Here is a 21,048-nt window from a genome sequence, read left to right as displayed (position 1 = left end):
TCGCGCTATACTACCTCCACCATCTCTAAGAGCAACTTCCCAATTTTGAAGTTGAACATAGGGCCCAGTTCGATCATTTCTGTTACCATAGTTACCCTGTTTGAAGTTGTTGTCACGGTTGTAGTTTCCATCTCGAACATACTGTCCCTCTCTGTTGTAATTCCATAATTTCTACCTTGATTTCCTTGACCCTTATGACAATTCTCCTGATTGGAGCCTTGGGCGTTAGGTCGGAAACTCCCCGTCTGATCATTCACTGCTTAAGTATCCTCTTCATAATAGTAGTCATCGGCTGGCGGTAGTGGTTATGTCATGTAATTCACCGCATTTACCTTCTATGCACCTCCAGTGAAATGTTTCAATACCAACCGAAGCTCAATTCTCATTTGATCCATCTCTTCACGAATTTCATCTGTGGCCGGATTGTGTGTAGCTTGCACTGCAAAGGTGTTTCTCCCAGTATCCAAATTTCTAGTACTCCAAGCCTTATTGTTGCAAGAGATTTTCTCCAACTTCTCTGCGATCTCTGCACATGTGCACTCACCATAAGAAAAACCCGCAATAGTATCAAGCAATACCTTATTATTATCATCTTTTCCCGATAGAAGTACTCTTTCAATGAATCATCATCAATGCGGTGGTTTAGGACATCTCTCGCGTAAGAAGTAAATCTGTCCCAAGATCTACTAACTGACTCCCCAAGTAATGCCACAAAGTTGTTCACTCTATTTTTGTGGTTGAGCTTTTTGGAAACTGGGTAGTACTGTGCTAGGAACTCATCTCTCAACTGATTTCAGGTATAGATAGAATTATAAGGAAACTCAGTAAACCATATTGCGGCCTCTCCCGTCAGAGAAAGAGGGAACACTCTCAACCTGTTGATGTTCATGTCTAAGTATGACTTCCCCACACAACTCTTGCACACCGACCTTAGTTTCGCTATGTGATCATGGTGATTCTCATATGGTACCCTGAAAACAAACCCCTCGCGGTGAATATCTGCATCAGACTACTAATTACCACAAACGTGTGCCCCTGCGGCAGAGGAGGTAGGACAAGAGGCCCATCAGAATCAGTGATATTGATGTTTCCCCTATAGAACTCTTGAGGGCGTGTGATGGGAGGCTGCATCCTCAAAGCATCATCACCTGGATTTTCCTCAACCACTTGATTATGAGCATCCACCGATGGTGGGAGCTGGCAATTCATCCCATCACCTAGATTAGCTGGGTGCTATGGATTAATCATTCTTCGAAGTGTACGATCCAGTTCAGGATTGAATGGAAGTATTGATTCTCCTCGGCTCCGTGTACTTGGTATACACTAGAGCTAGACCTGAGAGAAATTAAAACAAAAGAAAAAAGTAAAAAATTAGGAAATTGTTGACTTCAATAATGTTATTAAAGATAATCTAAAAGCCACTTTCCCCGACAGCGGCGCAAAAATTTGATACGCTCAAATTATACCTCCCTAAAGAAGTATAAGCTGTCGTATCAAGTGAAGATCCCAACTAATATGTTGGGTTCACTTCCACGAGGAAAATGGTTTAGACTTAACTTCAGTGTACCATTACTTCTATTTAGTTAAGTCCTTTCCGAAAATAGGAAATTAAATGGGGTTTTTTTTTGAAACAAAAGTCTTTTAATATTGCTAAGTAAAACTAGTAACAGGATTAAATCTTTGGTGTTTATCATATTGTGAGAGAATTTTACCCCGTACCTTGGTCCGTCTACGTGTGTCTAAGTTACTAACCCTTACCTTTACTTTATATTAAGCATCGTATTCGATGTATGACGTAGTTATTACTTTTCACCAATCGAGACTAGCCTATTAAATAGTATTCTACTAAATCTATGTTGATAATTCTTTTCCTATTAACTACCTCCTGGGTACAACAAGTAGCAATAAGGCGAGTTCTAACGTGTGCACTCGTTAAAAAAAAAATTAAGCGAAAGAACTATCAATGCATGCAATAACGTATTTGAGAATTGTTATTAAGCTAGGTTTACTTTGTTAATCACCCATGGTTCCCACAACCCTAATTGTGAATTTAGTCACCCATGCATAGAATAAAACACTTCATGGTTTATAATCAATAAATCATGAACTTACTTTTGCCGAATTCAAAGAAAATCAAGAAATTCAACTTGAAACAAAAAAATCACTTGAAAACCAAATCCGGAAAATTTGAATTAACGTCAAAGTTGCAAAAACAAATCTCCAAGAACAAACTATGAAAAATATTAATAGAATCCAAACCAAAAAAATAAGGTTTTACACCCTATTTATAAAAAAACATTGTCCTAAAATAGAAGGAATTCAAATAAGGAAAGTTGTCAAAATATGCGGCTTCAATCGACGACCCCCACAGGCGGTCCGTTGATTGCCTCCGTAAGTCCAGACTTAGCATCTTTGTTTAGCCTTCAACTAGCATGTTCTCTGATCCAATTGACGGACCAACAATGTGTTCCGTCGATACCTTCCGTCATTCCATACATAGATTTTCTTTAACTTCAGGTACCGGGACATTCTCCGATCAGATTGACGATTTAATAGGACGGACCGATCCTTCCGTAGCCCCACACTTGGTCAGATTTTCCTGACTTTCTCCAGATGCCTAAACTTCCAATCGACAGTCACCATCTACGGTCCGTTGATGAGATGACAGGCCGTCGATGGCCTTCGTGGGTCACCTCTGCATTAAATCTCAGTTGGCTTTTGCATTTTTGTTTTGGACACCTTTCGTGCAAAACAAAGATAAAAACATATTAAAACTTCTATAATAAGGCTTTAGACACACACCAATCTTAAGGAAAAAATATTTAAAGTATCGTGAAACTACGATACATCAGTAATTAGATTGTGTCAAGAGCCTCTTATGTTTATATTTTAATGAAGAGGATAATCCGTGCAATTTTATTTCAAATAGTGATAACATTAACAAGAGAGCACAAAGTGGTCAGTCGCTGCATTTTTCTTCATAAATGGAAAATGAGTTAGTGGTGTTGGCATATAACTTATTATCCATAATTACTCCATAAGTAATTACTAAATTCTAGAAAATCTCCAAAAGAACTTTATTAGATTCTAGTTGTCGCATCACAATATCATCACATAGCTAACAAAGTTAAATCAAAGCGATCTAAGTTTGTGCTCTTACTAGAATGAGCTCTTAGACGCTTTCTTCAACCAAATTTCTACTATAGTCATTAACATATATTATGCAAAACCCAATTATTTTACAAAACAATCAGTTACCGCTTCAAACACAAAACTCCCAATTATGATTCCTCTAACCTAAACATGTTTTCTGTATTCTTTTCTATATAAATTTTATGGATTGATGTGAAGAGTAAAAATACAAGGAAGATTCGAATTCTGACAAATATTACACCAGCTCATATTTCTCGTCCTCTCCATTATTTCAAACTCGAGACCATCTACCTATAATACTTCAAAATTCAACAATTTGATAGGTAAATTTCAATCTAAATTGCAACTATCTCTCAAACAGAAACCGGAGATAAAATTAAGAAAGAATATCAGAAAATGGAGAAATCAACTCCCGAAAAAAAAATTACATGCAATAATAAGGAGGAGTCCAATTTTATATTATTTAGTGCTACTTTCCCATTAAGAAAACATGACTATATGTATCAGTTAAAAGCTTACACTTTTATTATATCTTATGAAAGGAAAAAATGTGCAGTTGATGAAAATCCATTACAGATGGACAATTAGAAATCTTAAAGTTAAAGCGAAATTGTGAAGGACTAAAGATGGAGATGATGATTAGATGTGAGAAAGTTCACATATACATAGGATGCTAACGTTGAAAGCTGGAGTTATTTTACAAACCACTCGTAGAATTTTAGGATATCCAGCTTATGCCACATGTGTGATACTGTTTATAATGAAAAACCTACCCTTCAACTTTTTGAAAGAGACAGGCAGCACACAGGTGGAAATCAGGCTTTTCTACAATAGTAGAAATATAATATATATAAAAAGATTTTTTTGTGTGTGTGTATTATTATTTTACATGTTCTCAGAAGTGGCTCATTTCTGCTGGGGTGCTGGCTCACTTTATATCAGAGATGATTCGAAGTGTTAAAGAGTAAAACATATGTTATATATCTTGTGTTAAAATTAGATGTAAATGCATTTGAGGAACAACGGATAGTCCTGCGAATTGGTTTGCCTCCAGTGTGCAAAGGAAGAGTTGATGAATAGATGGAAATAGAAATGAGGAAGTTTTTCAATGGGGAGAAAATATATGTTTAATCGCAAGGGCTGGAGATACGAAAACTCTTAATTGGAGGAGTAGAGTTTTGACCAGAATGAAGATGACAAAATTCATTTTCTATGCAAAGACATGAGTATTTCTCTAATTTGAAATATGTTGTAAGACCCTATAAATATATATATTGTCTTCACAGCTTCTACATACACCTAAAGACATTGTTGTTTGTTCAGGATTAGCAAAAAACATGGGAATCCTGTTTTCATGTGTTATATATAATTAATAGATGATGTTGGTTCAATTTGTATGAGTACTTGTGTTGCACCAATGTATTATTAACTGTATTGTATTATATGAATATTATTAATTTATGATATTGGAGAAATTGGAACTTAACCCTATAATTGAAATATGGAAATATGAGACATGTTAGTTGAAATTAAGATTAGAAAGTTGATAATAAAATTCGGATTATTTTTGGGGTCTCGACTAGACAAATAGTAATATAGGTGTAAGTAGTTGCAAAAACTTATTGCGTTTATCTGTTTGAATAGATTGCATTGATTTGGAAACGTAACAAAAGGAAAAGACTCAAGTCCCAGAATATATGTTCGACTACTTGAGGCAAGTGGATTTTTTAACCCTAGTTAAATGCATAAAAGCGTTCCTTTCCTTGTGGTAGGTGTTGGAGAGTAATGAAACTTGGTGATATAATAACTTGTCCATACTGAATAATTCTAATGAATGTAAAAAGGATAATAAAAGACAACATGATTAATTATTGGTGTGTGAAGTTTGAGAATGATTTGAAAGGATTATTGATGTTGTATCACGATTATGCTGTTCTAAATTGTGCATTGTTATGTAAATGGTCATCTCGTCTTTATTTGTGAATATTTCATTTGCATTATTGTGAGACATGGTTATGATGACAAGTGTTATGTGAATTGAGGAAGAATAAGAAATTAAAGAGGATGTACTATTTGAGGGACGTGTCGCACACCTTCGGTGAAAATTATAATTCGATGAAAGTGACGTGGTTTAATTATATGCTATGAAAATTATAAACTATTAAGTTTGACTTGTTTATATGCATACTGTAGTTTTGGAGGTTTGGTTAGGGTGTAAGGAGTACCCATATTTTATTCCGTTAGCTTGTGTTTAGAAGTTTACTTGCTGAGTATTGTGTAGTTTGGTACTCATTCCTTGCTTCTACAATTTTGTTGGTTATGAGCTCAAATCTCAGTAATACTTTCTATTCTCTTATTTCCTACGGCTGCATGCAGAGATTTCTGATATAGGTGTTTGTCATCTAATCGAACCTTTTTACTCTTATTTAATATTTTGTTCTACTTGATAGAAAAGTTTCATTTGAGACTTACATACTTTATCTCAATTCATTATATTACATTAGAGGCTTGTGCAATTGACAACCATGTTCAGGGGATTTAGCTATTTTGATTTAGTATCAGCATTATAAATTGTTATTTAAAAAAAATCAAATTTGGACTCAAAGTCCATATTTTTGATAATCAAAATGAGCCATGTTCCTTATTACTATATAAGATACCTGGTCATCCCAAGTGATAAGACCAGTTGAATAAAAAATTAGCTACCCATTAGGATTCCCCAAAAGTATCATTTCCATTTTTCCCCTCTTGTCCTTCCTCTTCTCTAGCTCATTGCGCCTCTCCTACCATGATTATCCGTTTGGTTCAAGTGGAGAGTAAACACCTTTCTTTCCAGCTCTTTAAATTCCGTAACTGTTGAATGTTCCTCATTTTTTCCTTTTATATTCATCCCCTAATTCCTTGTTCTTGCGGTTGAAGCCGAAAAGGAGAAGAAGCTCCCGAGCTTTAATCACCCTATCTTCTTGCTGGATGGACGCTACCACTTCAGATTTGGCCCTTTTACTCTTGTCTTTTGTTGATCACTGTATCTCTTTTTGTTGGCTAAGCATGATGTCCATTACCGTACAAGTTAATTTTCCTTGTTTTGATACGAACTGAGGGTACGTGATATTTATCAATGTTCAAAAGCTTTCGTCCCTTACTAGGAAATGTTGAAAATTAAAAAGGAATATTTGCTTATCTTCTGTATTGAATGTTGAATTGGCTATAAAATATGCTAGTTGATTTGCTTCTTTGTAACTGTGTCAAACATTCACTATAATTTTTCCAACCATGTTATCATGAATCTCTTCCATTATCTCTACCACCTCCTATGGTATTCTCCAATTTCTGATGATCATGTTTTTAAGTACTAAGGAATCATTGTCCATTTGAATCGGATTTAGTTTTTCCCTAATGCAATACTTAAGGGTTCCAGAACCACGTTTTCCTCTGCCTCCATGTTATTAGCAATCCCCAAACTCTGACCTTCTGCATATATATAAGATCTCCACTATTGTCCTTTAAGCAAAATCCATACATACTTTGACCTGGATTGCTTTGTTTTCCCCATCAGTATTGCAAGTAGTCCACCCCTCTTGTGGAAGAAACCATTTAACGTTCCTAAATTATCAAGTAGGTTTGTAACTCTTCAATGTATCCACCATTTCTGAACAGTGACAAGATAATCCTTATGAATTGATGCATTGTCAATTGGCTTTGATGATACATAAAATGGACAGATATATCCTTCCCATGCCTTTTAGCATTTCTTCTCTTCTACAACTACCGCACGATGATAGATAGAATGGCCTTTAGTATTTAGTCCAGCTTAGTTGACATTTTGTGCTCCCACCACCTATAAATGAGTTGCTTTAGATTCCACCCATTTATCTTAATACCCACACAAGAAGCAAAGTACTCACATAACTTTTGTGCTATGGGAGATATTAGTAATAAGTGAGACATTGTATCAATTTCTCCCTTTTTACAACAGTAGCATTTGAACACCACTATCATCCTCATTATCTTCAAGTTATTATCCGTGGCTATTGTTTTATCCCAAACTCTCCATAAAAAGAATCTGATCTTGTAAGGAATACCCTTTACGCACATGTAACTACTCAAATTTTTTTCTTATTTCTTTCTTCTCAAGATGTGAAATGCTAATTTTACTGTAAAATCTCCTTTTGAACTTTGTACCAACCAGGAGTTATCTAGAATAGCTTCAGTACCGGGAGTTCTAATGTTCATTATGTGTTGTACCATCTCATCTTATGCCACTTCTTTCAACTTATGTTCATTCCATCCTCCATTTATTGCAAAATCGTTTACCTCCACTTCTTCTTCTTCTGCCTGTTCTCCTTTCGTGAAGTACAAAGCACCATGTTAGGTCCAATTATTAAAAAAACATGTGTTTCTAGCTTTAATTTGCCTCAAAATGTTCCACTTCCTCCGTGATGTGAACCATTTTCCTCGATATGGGCGAAGCCCTTCTACTGTGGACCATTACTGGATGCAATAACTCACAGTACTCATTCCATATATAACTAGCCCACAATGAATTTGTGGAAACTCTGAACGACCACCATAGCTTAACAAATAATGCTTTATTGACATCATGAAGGGATCTGAAACCAATGCCTCCTTCCTCCTTTGGAAAACATAATTTATTCCAAGCCACCCAGTGTTTCCCTTTTACACCTCGTGTCTTCCCCGAAAAATAGTTTTGAAATATTTGATTATATTGCTCAATTACTCTCTTGGGAGGACTCATAGTGCAAAATATGTAGACAAGCATCGACTAGAGTACATTATTCACAATATTTTACTTTCCACCAAAATATTAAGAGTCTGTTATGCCATGAAAATATTCTCTTGGAAATTTTTCTAATAAGCTCCTCAAAGTGACTTGTGATATTCCTCCCATAAAACAACGGACAATTCGAGTACCTGAAAGGGAAATTGCCCTGCCTAATCCCTGCCAGTCTCCTTATTCTAATAGCAACAACCAAACGAGTCTTATTGTGTAAATAGAAAAAACTCGTTGCTTTGTTAACCATTTGACCCACTACGTCCTCATAATCCCTCAAAATCTTCATCATCTTTATCACTGATCGTCTGTCTCCTGAACAAAATAAAATAGTGTCATCAGCATAGGGTAAATGATTGATTTTGAAACTCCACTTAGGTAGGACATATCTCTTAAACTCTGTATCTGTATGTAGGCTATTCAATCCCCTAGAAAAGACCCCTTCTACTATAATAGACAAAGTTGGGGGGATAAAGTATTCCCCTGCTTAAGGCATCTAGAAGACTGAAAAAAAACCCATATTTCGTCCCATTTATTAGGACTGAGTACCAATTATTTGATATTATCCTCCAAATCATATCAATCATTACTTTTAAAAAATCAAACTTCCTGTCACGGCCGGAGCCTACACCTTGTGCAGAGCTAGTACTTGAAGACCATTGCTGGTCCCAAAAAGAACCCTTGCCTTTATACGTACTCAGTGGAAGACTTAAACTCAACAATGCTAAGTTCATGTAATAAACTGGAATGCTATAAAAGAACATTTAACTGACCATTAAGGCAAACTCAAAGTCTGAACATGGAATAATGACAATGAAAATACTAAGAACTAATATCTGATTGTCTATGAATCCTTTAAAACAACCGAGATGTATATTGGGAAAAACCCCACCATATCCTAATGAACTAAGACTAAAAAACAATGAGAATCGATCCTCTGAAAAGCAAGGAGTCTCACCAACTCACACTGAACTGCTCAATGGATCAACAGTACATCAGATACCGATCCTCGTTTAACTGGCATCAGTACATAGAATGTACGAGTTGGAATTCTAAATACAAAATAGGCTTAAATAGAATCTGAAGAACTAACCTGGATTGACTGAACTCGACAATACTGAACTGATTTCAATATAATCAATTTAAAACAAGTGCAATATAAAGAAAAGTAGTTTAAAACATTATGTTAACTATGTATGTGTGCAAAGATACAATATCACTCTGAGATGTATGTAAAATTATAAATAACTATATATATATATATATATATATATGACAATTAACTTATGTGGGAGTTTCTCTAACCGACGACCATCACGTAAGAGCTAGTATGATTATACAGTTTTTTGGCTCACGCTGCCACGACCGTCCTATACCTTGCCATTAGTATAGAAACTAAACTACTAAGTGGATCCACTAGTCTATGCTAAAATGAAATAATGAAATCATCTAAAAAGTATTATCATTTTCTACCCATGATGGCTACCTGGTTTATGTGGGGGCTGTGAGTTATCTGAACTCTCCCCCATATCAGTGCTCAATACTACTCTCAATATATGATACTAGCTCTTATATTTAAAAGCGTACTTCTTCCTGTTATTTGAGATAATTTCTCAAAAACATAGCTTAAACGCTATCTTGGAAATCATAGTTTTCCCCTTGCTTAATTGTGAAAGCATTTACTCTTTTCTGAAAACTAGCTCAAAGTTTCTTTGGAAATCTCAGTTTCCATAATAATTTAAATGTGAAAACATTGTAAAATTTTTTAGATAACTTGGTCCGCATATACTTCTTTGAAGAAATGAACTTCAAATTTAAACTCTTTTACTCTTTACTCATATTGAACTTTATAACTTAAAATAAAGCTAAAAACATTTGCAAAAGACTTCATGAAAATACTCTACGAACTTCCTAGACTTGGCTTTTTCCTTTCCTTGAATTTGAAGTTATGAATTCAAGGTTGTAATTCATGTTTCTTGACTATTCCCAGATGTTTAGAATTCATCTAGAGTAGTTAGAATTAATAGGAAGTGTTAATACACCTTAGAAAGGCTTATACAAACCGTATGACGAAAACTGGGTGAAAACGCTAATTTAAGCGCGTTCAGGGCGCACCACGCCAGACCCCAACTTCAGAGACCCCATTTAGGTGCACAACAGGCGCGCCGCCTAGGTCCTTTGGCGCAGATAGGACGCGCTGCTCATGACTCTCCATATATATACTGATGAATTTTTTCAACTTGTTTTCTAATTCTAAATCGTTTTAAATTGATTTCTTTTCTTAACACATTCTTAGATTCAGATACCCAAAGCATGTACACTAGAATCTAACCCGAAAAAACTCTTAACATCGCTAAGACGCTTCAAGAAAATCCATCAATCATAGGTAATTTCAAGAATGTAAAAAACAATTCAAGAACACAACCCAAGAACATCAATAACTAACTTTTTAGGAAACAATCGCTGAATTAAACATGATTGGCGTGTGGGTTAATGGTCCCAACGCTATGTTATTTCACAAACCTTCAAGCTCTTGATGATCTTGACGAATCTTGAACGTTCTTCTCCTTTTCCTCTTCTTTTATCTTCTCTCACAACTTTTAGCTCTTTTGGTAAAAAGTGTAAACTTATCTAATTCAGCTTAGACCCCTATCAATTACAAAAATGTATTAAAATAAAAGGGCAAGGAAATGACCAAACTACAGTTCATAATTCCGAATTGGACATTTTCATATTCGAACATCCCTACATCCCAACATCCAAAGGGAATAACTCACTCATACAAACTAAGAATCGTGCAAACTCAGCGGCACTGGAAAGATGACCAAAAACTAACATTTCCTAACTTAAAGCAAATTTCCTGATTTTTCATTATTTCAAAAATAACTATTTTCAGTTCTTAGCTTTTTCTTAGCTATTTCAAATTGCGAGATGTTACAATATTTTACCCTTGGGAACATTCATCCTCGAATGAAAATACTCTTACTTGGATAAGGGTGATAACATCAAGTTCAAAAACCCATCAAGCAAATGCAAACAAATAACATGCTCACTTATATTTTAAAAGAGTACTGAGAGGAGAACTAATACCCTGGTCTGCATTTTCTCCTGATTCAAACAGATGTGGATATATTTTCTATCACTTTCACATTATCCATAGCTTGATGAACTAAATATGGTCCTATTAACCTTGTTTCACCAACTTCAAACCATCCAATAGGAGATCTCCATATTCTCCCATAAAGAGCTTCATATGGAGCCATTTGGATGCTAGAGTGGTAACTATTGTTTAGCAAATTCGATGAGAGATAGGTCATCATCCCAATTACCTTTGAAATCGACCACACACGCCCTCGACATATCCTCAAAGGTCTAAATAGTGTGCTTCTCTTTCCCTTCAGTCTGAGGATGAAACACAGTACTTAAGTTCATCTTTGAACACAAGCCTTTTTGAAAAGATCTCTAGAATTATGCAGCAAATTGTGCACCTCTTTTTGAAATAATGGATATTGGGACTCCATGAAGTCTTATCACCTGTTTCATATATAACCTGTCATAATCTTCTACATAATAGTTAGTCTTTATCGGTATAAAATGGGCTAATTTTGTCATTCTATCAACAATAACCCAAATAGAATCATGCAGCCTCTGAAACCTTGCCAACCCTTTGATGAAATCCATATTAATAATCTCCCACTTCCATTCCAGAAGTTCTGTATTCTAAGCCAAACTACGGGCCGTTTGGTTCTCTACTTTATCATGTTGGCAATTTGGGCACTTGACAACAAATTCTGCAATACCGTTCTTCATACCATTCCACCAATTTAATTTTCTCAAATCGCGATACATGTTTGTGGAACCCAGATGAATGGAACATATGGATCTATGAGCTTCCTCCATGATTCTCTCTTGGAGTCCATCAACCATTTGTACTCACAATCGACCTTGGTATCTCAAGACACCGTCTCCCCCTTGTTCAAAAGCTAATACATGAATTTGCCTTGAATTCATGAAAAATAGGATCTTGGTCTTGCTTGAATTTTACTTTTGACATTAATGCGGACTCAACTCCATTCATCACCACTATCCCTCCTTATGTGGAATCCGTTGGTCGGAATACCAAGCGTGCAAGTTTATACACATCTTTCGCTATATCTCTATTTTCCTCCTCAACATGGGCAGTATTACCCATAGACAACCTGCTTAAAGCATCATCAACCACATTATCCTTACCTGGATGGTGAAGAATACTTGTTTAATAATCTTGAGTAGTTCTAACCACCTCGTTTGCCTGAGATTAAGTTGTTTCTGAGTGACACATATTGTAAGATCTTGTGATCAGTGTATACATAAACATGGACACCATAAAAATAATGACGTCATATCTTCAAAGAGAACACTAGATCGGCCAACTCTAAATCATGGGTTGGATTATTGCTCTCATGAACGTTCAACTGTCTGAGGATGCTAATTTTCTTATGTATGTGGGTGTATGTCATGATGTTCTGTGTAGTGAGTATTGTCTTGTTTTATGTATGGTTTCATCTATTAACTACCCTGTGTGTGCTAACAAGTAACTTTTATTAATTATTGAATAAGATAGGGGAATTTTTCAAAATAGCAAATTTAAGTCTCTTTTGTGCGTCAAAAGTGATTATCCTTATGAAGCCCCGTTATGCTTACAAGCATATCATTTCCTGATTAACCTCATAATGAGATGAATCCCTTTGTTTATAGCATTTCTTTATTTGATCCAATTACGGACCCTTAATTCACTCTGTAGATTAGCAAGAGAGAGAGTATAGAAATAAAGCATTGTGGGTTGGCCGGTGTTGTGAAAATAGGTCTTAAGGTTAAAATCTCAGTATTCAATTCCATAAACACTTGTATATAATGACTAGTGAGTAATTTTTTAATTGTTAGATTCCACAATTATTATGTCATATCCTAATTTTTATAAAATTTATAAATATGTAAAAAAGTACCATTTTCTATAAGTAAAACTAAAAAAATAAATTAAGTGCACTGATCTCATGCTATATCAAGATTGAAAGAAAACTCAGACAACATGAAATTTATGGCATAATACATAAATATTTATGTCATTTAAATTTGACTTAACTTTTATCTATGCCCTCTAATTTGTTATGAGCACAAAAAGACACTTTAACTTGAAAAAAAATGAACAATTGGATACATTTGTCATATATTGCATCCTACATGACAATTTTTTGTCATATGTAATGTTCTACATGTGTTATGTCACATAAGACGTGTGTCCATTTATTCTCCATCTAACTCCTTTGTACTCTTTCACATTTTCCTATGGAAACTAATTTTATTTATCTTATTTTAAATTTTCATTGAAATAGCTCATCTTTTTATTCTTGATGATGATTTTATTTTCATTTTGACTTTTCATATTGCTCCGACTCCTCTCCTTCAGCCTTCCCTTATTCCTCACTAGAAGAGTTCATGAGATCACAATCTAACAAGTTAATTCATGCATAGTTAGGCAAAACAGAGGAACCCGAATTGATTGGTTGATTTTCCATTTGCATCATTTTTAGGACTTCCCGATGACGTCTTTCTTGTAATACTCTTCCTTAGTTCCCATGACTATACAAAATGAAAACAAAAAAGAACGTCATAAGTGCATTACTTCATTTATAATAAATAAATATTATTTTTCATATAAAGATATTCATTAAATATTTTATCAATGCGTACAAGGTAATGTGATCTACATGTATTCTTGGGAATATGTTTAAAAACTTATAACAATGTTGTGTTTTGTATCAATTGTCACTAAAAACAACCTCATACAAAATTCTATATACGCTTTTGTGTAGCTCTCCGCTAGTGCGTTTCAATTTTTTTTTAAAAGCATAGATCCATAATTTTTTTTTGAACATTTTAATACCTATATGAGTAGAGACATATAACTAAACTTATGCAGAGAGATCACACTATGTTGTAGTTGTACACCAAATAAAGATTTGAAAGACAAAAATCAAGAAACAGAAAAGTTACCTAGAATATTGACTCTTCATTTTCTCTATTGCAGCTTGGATTGTTGAGTTTGTGTGAGTATATTGCATTGAGTAAAACTCTTCAGGTGTACATGGAAAGAAAAAAAAAAACTTGAGTCTTGGAAGCGGAAAAGATAATAGTACATTCAGATCTCAAGCCAATGACGTGGACAAGAAGAAAAGAGGAGACAAGTGTGAGGAGATTCAGCTATGCAAATTAGCCTCCTATGGATCTGAATTCTATAGTAATATCAGTTGACATTATTAAATGGCATCACCACGTGGTCCTATATCATGTGTAAACAACACGAAAACATGAAACATGTAACACTATGGCATCTTGAACTAGCTCAACCCCATAAAGCTAGCTTATGTGGGTGGATGGTCCAGGTTCATATAAGTAGGCCACTAGTTCATTCTCCAATCAATATAAGATCTAGCCTACTCTAACTAAACAACGTATCATGAAACTCCAAATATATTAGGGATCAAGACAATGATAGTTCCAACTTCCACGTATATAGGAATTCACCTTGTCCAACTATCTCCTATTTCTTCTTCTGCTTCTTCTCTTAATCGTCCAATTACTATATTTCATAAGAGATTTCAACATCCTTCCTTCAAGATATTATCCATCCTTATTAAAAAAAAGGTGATGATGTTAAGAATATTGAGGATGAAATTGTTTCTTTGCCGCATATACAAGAGTCAAAGAAATATTTCTTGACTCAATCTTATTAGCAACTTCACTAATTCTTCATATTACCAAAGACCATATAAGGAGTCCATATTTCCATCCAATAGATGTGGTACTTTAACAATAATGTTGCAATCTTCGCAAATCATTGATTATTATATATGTCTCGGTAATTCTCGAATACACTTTCCTCCTCCCTCGGTGCTTGCTTGTTTCTAGATCTACAAGAAAGTCTATAAAGCAGTTTACTGTAGAGGGAAGCGTTGATTTATTAATAAAGAATAAAGTATTTATACAAGAGGGTGGATCCATAAGGATCAGGAAGGAAATCAATACAATCAATCTAAGATATAAGTAAAGATCTTAACTGCCATGAATAAGCTAAAACCATGGAAACTAAATTTGTGAATAAGGAATATAAATAATAGACAATAACTCTAAGATATATCTCTAATATGCCCCCGCAAGATGGTAGGTGGACCAGAGATGTCATCTTGGAACGTAACAACTCAAAAGATCAACTTGGAAAAGGTTTTGAAAGCATATCAGCTAGTTGTTCCTTTAAGGAAACATGAGAAACCCGAAGAATACCTTGTTGGACTAATTTATGAATGAAAAGATAATCAAGTTCAATGTGCTTCATGGGAGAGTGGAACACAAGTTAGCACAAACGTACGTAGCACCAAGATTATCGAGTAGATTACCGGTGTCTTAGCGGATGTAACAGATAACTCCTTGAGAAGATTACGCACCCAAGAAAGTTCAACAGTGGTGGAGGTGATGGACCTGTATTTAACCTCCATCGAAGAACGAGCCACAACTCATTATTTCTTAGAACTCCATGAAATTGGATTACAGCAAAGAAACACATCATCCGCTGTAGTAGATGAGCGATCATCGCGAATCCCAGCCCAATCTGAGTCAGAGTAGGCATGAAGTAAAAATGGAGATTCTTTCTGAAGAAATAGACCACGGTCTGATGTTCCAGCTAGATAGCGCAAGACGCGTTTTGCCGTGGTCCAATAGGTTGTAGTGGAACAACTTGTAAACCGAGACAACTTATTAACTATAAAAGCAATTTCTGGATGAGTAAACATCAAATAATGCAAGCTGCCAACTACATTCCTATACTATCTTCGATCTTCAAAAGGTGAACCATCTGTAGAACCTGGACATGAACCACAAGCGATAGGTGTCCTCACTGGTTTTGCATGTGCCATGTTGTTTCTATCAAGTATATGACACAGATATTTCTGTTGGTTAAGAAATAGACCAAGTGGTGAATGAATAACTTCAACTCCCAAAAAGAAATTCAAATTTCCAAGTTCTTTTATGGAAAATCGAGTACCGAGTTGTTTGATAAATTCTTCAACATAGTGAGACTGATTGCCCGTAATTATGAGATCGTCAACATAAAGAACTAGATAGATGATAACACCAGATTTTCCATAGATGAAAAGACAATGATCACACTGAGAGTGATGAAAACCAAGAGACAGAAGATAGTCTTTTCGTTCATCATAGCAGGCGCATGGAGCCTGCTTCAAGCTATAGATAGCCTTGTCTAATTGACAAATATGATTAGGAAACTTCTCATCGACAAATACAGGTAGCTGAGACATTTAAACTTCTTCTGATAAATGTCCATGTAGGAAAGCATTATTGACATCTTATTGCCTAAGCGCCCAATCTTTAGAGACTGCGAGAGAAAGAACAACTCTCACTGTAGTATGTTTAGCAACAAGTCAATAGGTCTCAAAATAATCCACACTAGGTCGTTGAAGATAACCTTTATCAACAAACTAAGCTTTATAGAGTCCAACTACCATCTGAATTATATTTAACATGGAATACCCATTTGGAGCCCACCGGTTTGGCATGAGGGACAGATGGCATAAGAGCCAAGTGCCTTGACTTTGCAATGCTGAAATCTCTGTAAATAAGGAATACAAATAATATACAATAACTTCAGGATATATCTCCAATAGTCTAGAGCAGGAAAAGAATGTTTTTCGGTCGAACATAATTAAGAAGACAAAAACATCCACTAGTATGTCCACGTCAAATACAATAGTTTTTAGCCAGTAGCAATTGCAAAATGAGAAGTCAGACATGTACATAATTCACTCTTCCAATATAATATTTTAGGTAGGAATATACCCTTTAAATTGACCTCATTTCACATTTACGCCCTTCACATTGGGTGTGCACAAGTTAACACATAAAATTGTTTGAAATTGCACAAATAGACACACACATTATACGTTGCATCCTTCATGGAAATTTGTGTTGTGTTTCGTGTCTTACGTGCATTATGACACATAGAACTCTTGTGTCTACTCATTCAACTTTATAGAAGTTAGAGTATCTACTTTTGAATATTCAAAGTTGGAGAGCATAAATATGAATTGAAGTCAATTAAGGAATACATTTATATCTGTATTATGATTTTAATGTAATTCACTTAACATTTATGACAGATGCGGCGAAAATAGGAAAATAGCTTTGGGAAGGTAAAGATGAGCATAAATAAGCAAATTCATGACAAAACTAAATTGTAAGGAGCATAAAATGGCAAGAAAATTAATTTGCTCAAACGCTGAAATAAAGAGTGGTAAGTATTTCTTTATCCTAAACCAAGGGTTCTCGGGTTCGTGTCTCCTTGGGTGGAGAGTTGTGTTTGTTAGGTAGCTTCACCCCTCAATGGGACTTCCCGACGTGAGTTCAAATTTATCCAGGCTCCAATGTAGGTATCGAAATACTGGGTGGGAAATGAAAAAAAATTGCATACAAATGAGAAAAAGCATTTGGCACTTGACTTTTTCAATAAGAAAGAAATTACTTTAAGAGAATAAATAGCCCTCAAGCTTAACATATTTTGATAGAATATTCATCCTCCTATTTCCAATCTTCCCGTCTTTGTTGTTTTGATTCTTCTCTTCTTTGTCAAATATAAATATATAGATTCGTGTCATACCCAGGATGTTGCAATTGATCGACATATTAAAGCTACTTTGCACTCTACTTTTACTATAGGAAGAAATGAAAGAAAAACGAAAGAAATTTAGAGTTGATTGCCTAAATGATAATTCAACTTGTAGTAAGTAACCTTCGAAGTCATTTGTCTTTGTTTTGTCTTTGATAAGTCATCTTAGATAAACAAAGATTATGTAAAAGAAATATTTCCATCCTCGTGAAGAGATAGTTAAGGGAATAACATGACAAAAATTTATGCCTAGCAACATAAAAGAAAAGAAAGTCAAATGTTTGCAACAAATTTTAAAGTGAAAAAAATTAAATAAAAATCATAAGAAAATATGAATAAAAATAATTTTAGTCATCAAGATAGTGGGGGTACAATTCTGTTTTTCTATTCATCCCACTCTCCTAGGATATCCATGATTTGAGTTCCGTTAGTAGCATATTTCTCGTACTTATACCTTTAGTGAAAAGGCTACAAGTCCCCCCCTAGACTATGACCGAAATTACGGAGACACATTTAACTAAACCAATGTCCTATTACCCACACGAACCTATTTTTTGTAATTTTGTACACCTTTTTAGCTTACGTGGCATCAACATATCTTCCACGCACCTCAATTGTGTGGAGTCATGGAGTGTGCCACGTAAAAAAAAGGTTTACAAAGATATAAAAAAATAAGTTTAGGGAGGTAACAGGACCTCTGTTTAGTTAAGGTATGTCCCTGGGATTTTGGTCATAGTCTAGGGGGTACTTATGTCTTATCCCTACCCTTTATATAGGCATAAACTAGTGTTTATGGTTGATTAGTCTCGAAGAATTCAAATTGAAATTTAACAAACCTTCTAGAGTCTCAATTCTAATTGAACAGGTCTTGTAGAGTCCCAAAAAAATTCAATGTCTAGTAACGTCCCCTACTTCATGGATTGTCGGAATGTAGACTCAATGAAACTCAAAGAAAAGTCTTGAAGTACTCATTCTTCCACCTTCTTAGCTTCTAATTTTCAGATCTGATTTATGAGAGGAGAAGAAGGAAAGATTTGTGGTGTGATTGGTATTAAGGAAAATGTTTTCCCGAAAAACAAGTGGACATTTGACGTATTATCTCAAGTTTAGTTGGTGAATAAAAAATATTTTCCAGAAAAATATTTTATTGTTTGGTTTTTGAGAAAAATCTTCTATTTTTTACTAGAGTAGAAAATAATTTTAGAAGTTGAATTTTTTTAAAACCACAAACTTAATTTTTTTTAAATGGTGGGGTGGGGGTCAAGGGTAGGGGTGAAAAAATAAATAAATTAGAATTTGAATTTTGTAAAAATAATATTAATTTTTTTTGGTGGTAGGGGAGGGGGGGGGTTGAGGGTAGGGATGAAAAGATGAAAATTTGAAGTTTAAAATATTTTTTTAAAGGGGTAGGGGGTGGGGTGAGTGAGTGGGGGATTCGAGGGTTGGGGTGAAAAATATTAAAATTTGAAGTTGCTTTTTTTTTAAAAAAAAATATAATATCAATTTTTTTGGGGTTAGGGGTGGGGGTGGTGGTCGAGGGTACGGGTGAAAAAATGAAAATTTTAAGGTGATAGTATTTTTTTAAAAATTAACTTAAATTCTTTTTAGGGGTGGGGGAGTGTAACATTTCAAAAATTCAAGGCGTGTCGTAAATCCTAACATAGGTGTCATGAGGTCTAAGTATTGTTTTTTTAAAATCCATTCTAATAAATTTAGGTCATTTAGGAAGTTTAAGAACCAAACCGGCCAAGAACGTCCATGATGTTCGGAAGTTGGTTCAAAGGGGTACTAGTATGCCTTAGCCTATTTGACTAGCTTTTAGTAGCCGGAAATGTATGAAAATTGGCAAAAAGGTAGATAATAGGTGTTTGAGTTGTTTCATGGTCGAAACACCCGGTTACGACTCCCCAAGGACCAACCAAGGGCCTTGAGGAGGACCCTTGCAGTTTGAAGCAACACTGCCTGCGCAGTGTGTATCAACAAGGTTGGAAACGGTTCGTGTGTGGAATGACGGCGCATAGGTGCTACCTTTGTACCACACTTAGACAAAATTAGGAAGACTTTCACCTTCACAATCTCTGAACTCATCAACGGAGTGCAGGTCGGAGGGGGTTGGTCCGTAGACTCACAAACGGCCCGTCGGCGGGGTTCCGTCTGCACATTCTAGTGTTAAGTCATTTAATTCATTAAGTGGTTTAGGGGTTCGTTAGAGATTAAGGGGATACCAATTTACTAACTTAAACTCTCATATAAAGGCCCCAACCCCAATTAATCTAATTACGACTCTCAATACAAACTATCTTCCTTCTCTCTTCTTGCTCTCTCTACTTGAACTCACCATTGAAGACTAGCAAGGATAAGGGTTTGGGGGATGTAAAGGTATGAATTCACCATAAATTGTTATCAAATGTTAAGGTATGTGGTCTAATTCACCTTTGAGACTCTTTCCTCAAAGGGTTCCTTCAAAATGGATTTCAAAAGTTGAGTTTTCTTATGGGTTTCATCCAATTACGAAATTAAGGTTAGGAATTTAGTTGTTAAAGGTTTCTTTATGTTATATTGAGTATATTAACATGTATTTTAACTTAATTGCGATAACATTTGATGGTTTGGTATAAATTGAAGAACATGAACCTCAACCCTAACCCTAGATTGTGGTCTTGACCTATATTGTATTGTGATCATTCAATTGACTTGGTTTTTGATTATATTACTATACTATGGTGTTATTATGAATAAATTAAGATGAATTATATGTCTATCATGCTAGTTCTTGAGATGTGATTTAGGTTATGGAGTATATTGTGAAATTGGCCTACATATAATGTCTTAAGCTATAGTTTAGTGTTGAATTGTGTTATAGAGATGCAATTGGACTTTTTATCTAATTAGTTATCATCGTGTAATGATTTTTCTCCCCTAATTGGGTTGAGTTATTGGTTTATGGTAAGAGGGTTGATGATAAGACCTTGGTGGTGAACTATGAGGAAGACTTGGTAAGTCTTAGAATCTCTATATTTACTTCCAGTTGTGATTAATTATGGTTAAGTCATGATATTGTATTGGAGTATGCCTTGTATTAGGATTGATAGGGTTGTATGATGTTGAATTGAAATGTCTTGATTATGGTTGTGAGGTTGTGACGATGTAAACGTTATAAGGGTGGTGATGTATACCAATGTGTCTTATTATGAAATGCTATGTAATATGTTAACCTCACCTTATTGAATTGTGATGAAAGGACTTGCACTCATACCATTCTTATTGATCTATTGATGATTATGATTATAAAAGGGTTAGACCCTATGACCTAAACTAAGCTATGATTGATAATTAAATGCTTGAAGACATTTCAAAAAGGGACTCTAGCTTAACACCGAGTGAACTA

Source organism: Solanum pennellii, chromosome 1, assembly GCF_001406875.1.
Source record: "Solanum pennellii chromosome 1, SPENNV200".
NCBI lineage: Eukaryota > Viridiplantae > Streptophyta > Magnoliopsida > Solanales > Solanaceae > Solanum > Solanum pennellii.
The sequence above is the reverse complement of the archived record's forward strand: the minus strand, read 5'-3'. Positions refer to the sequence as shown.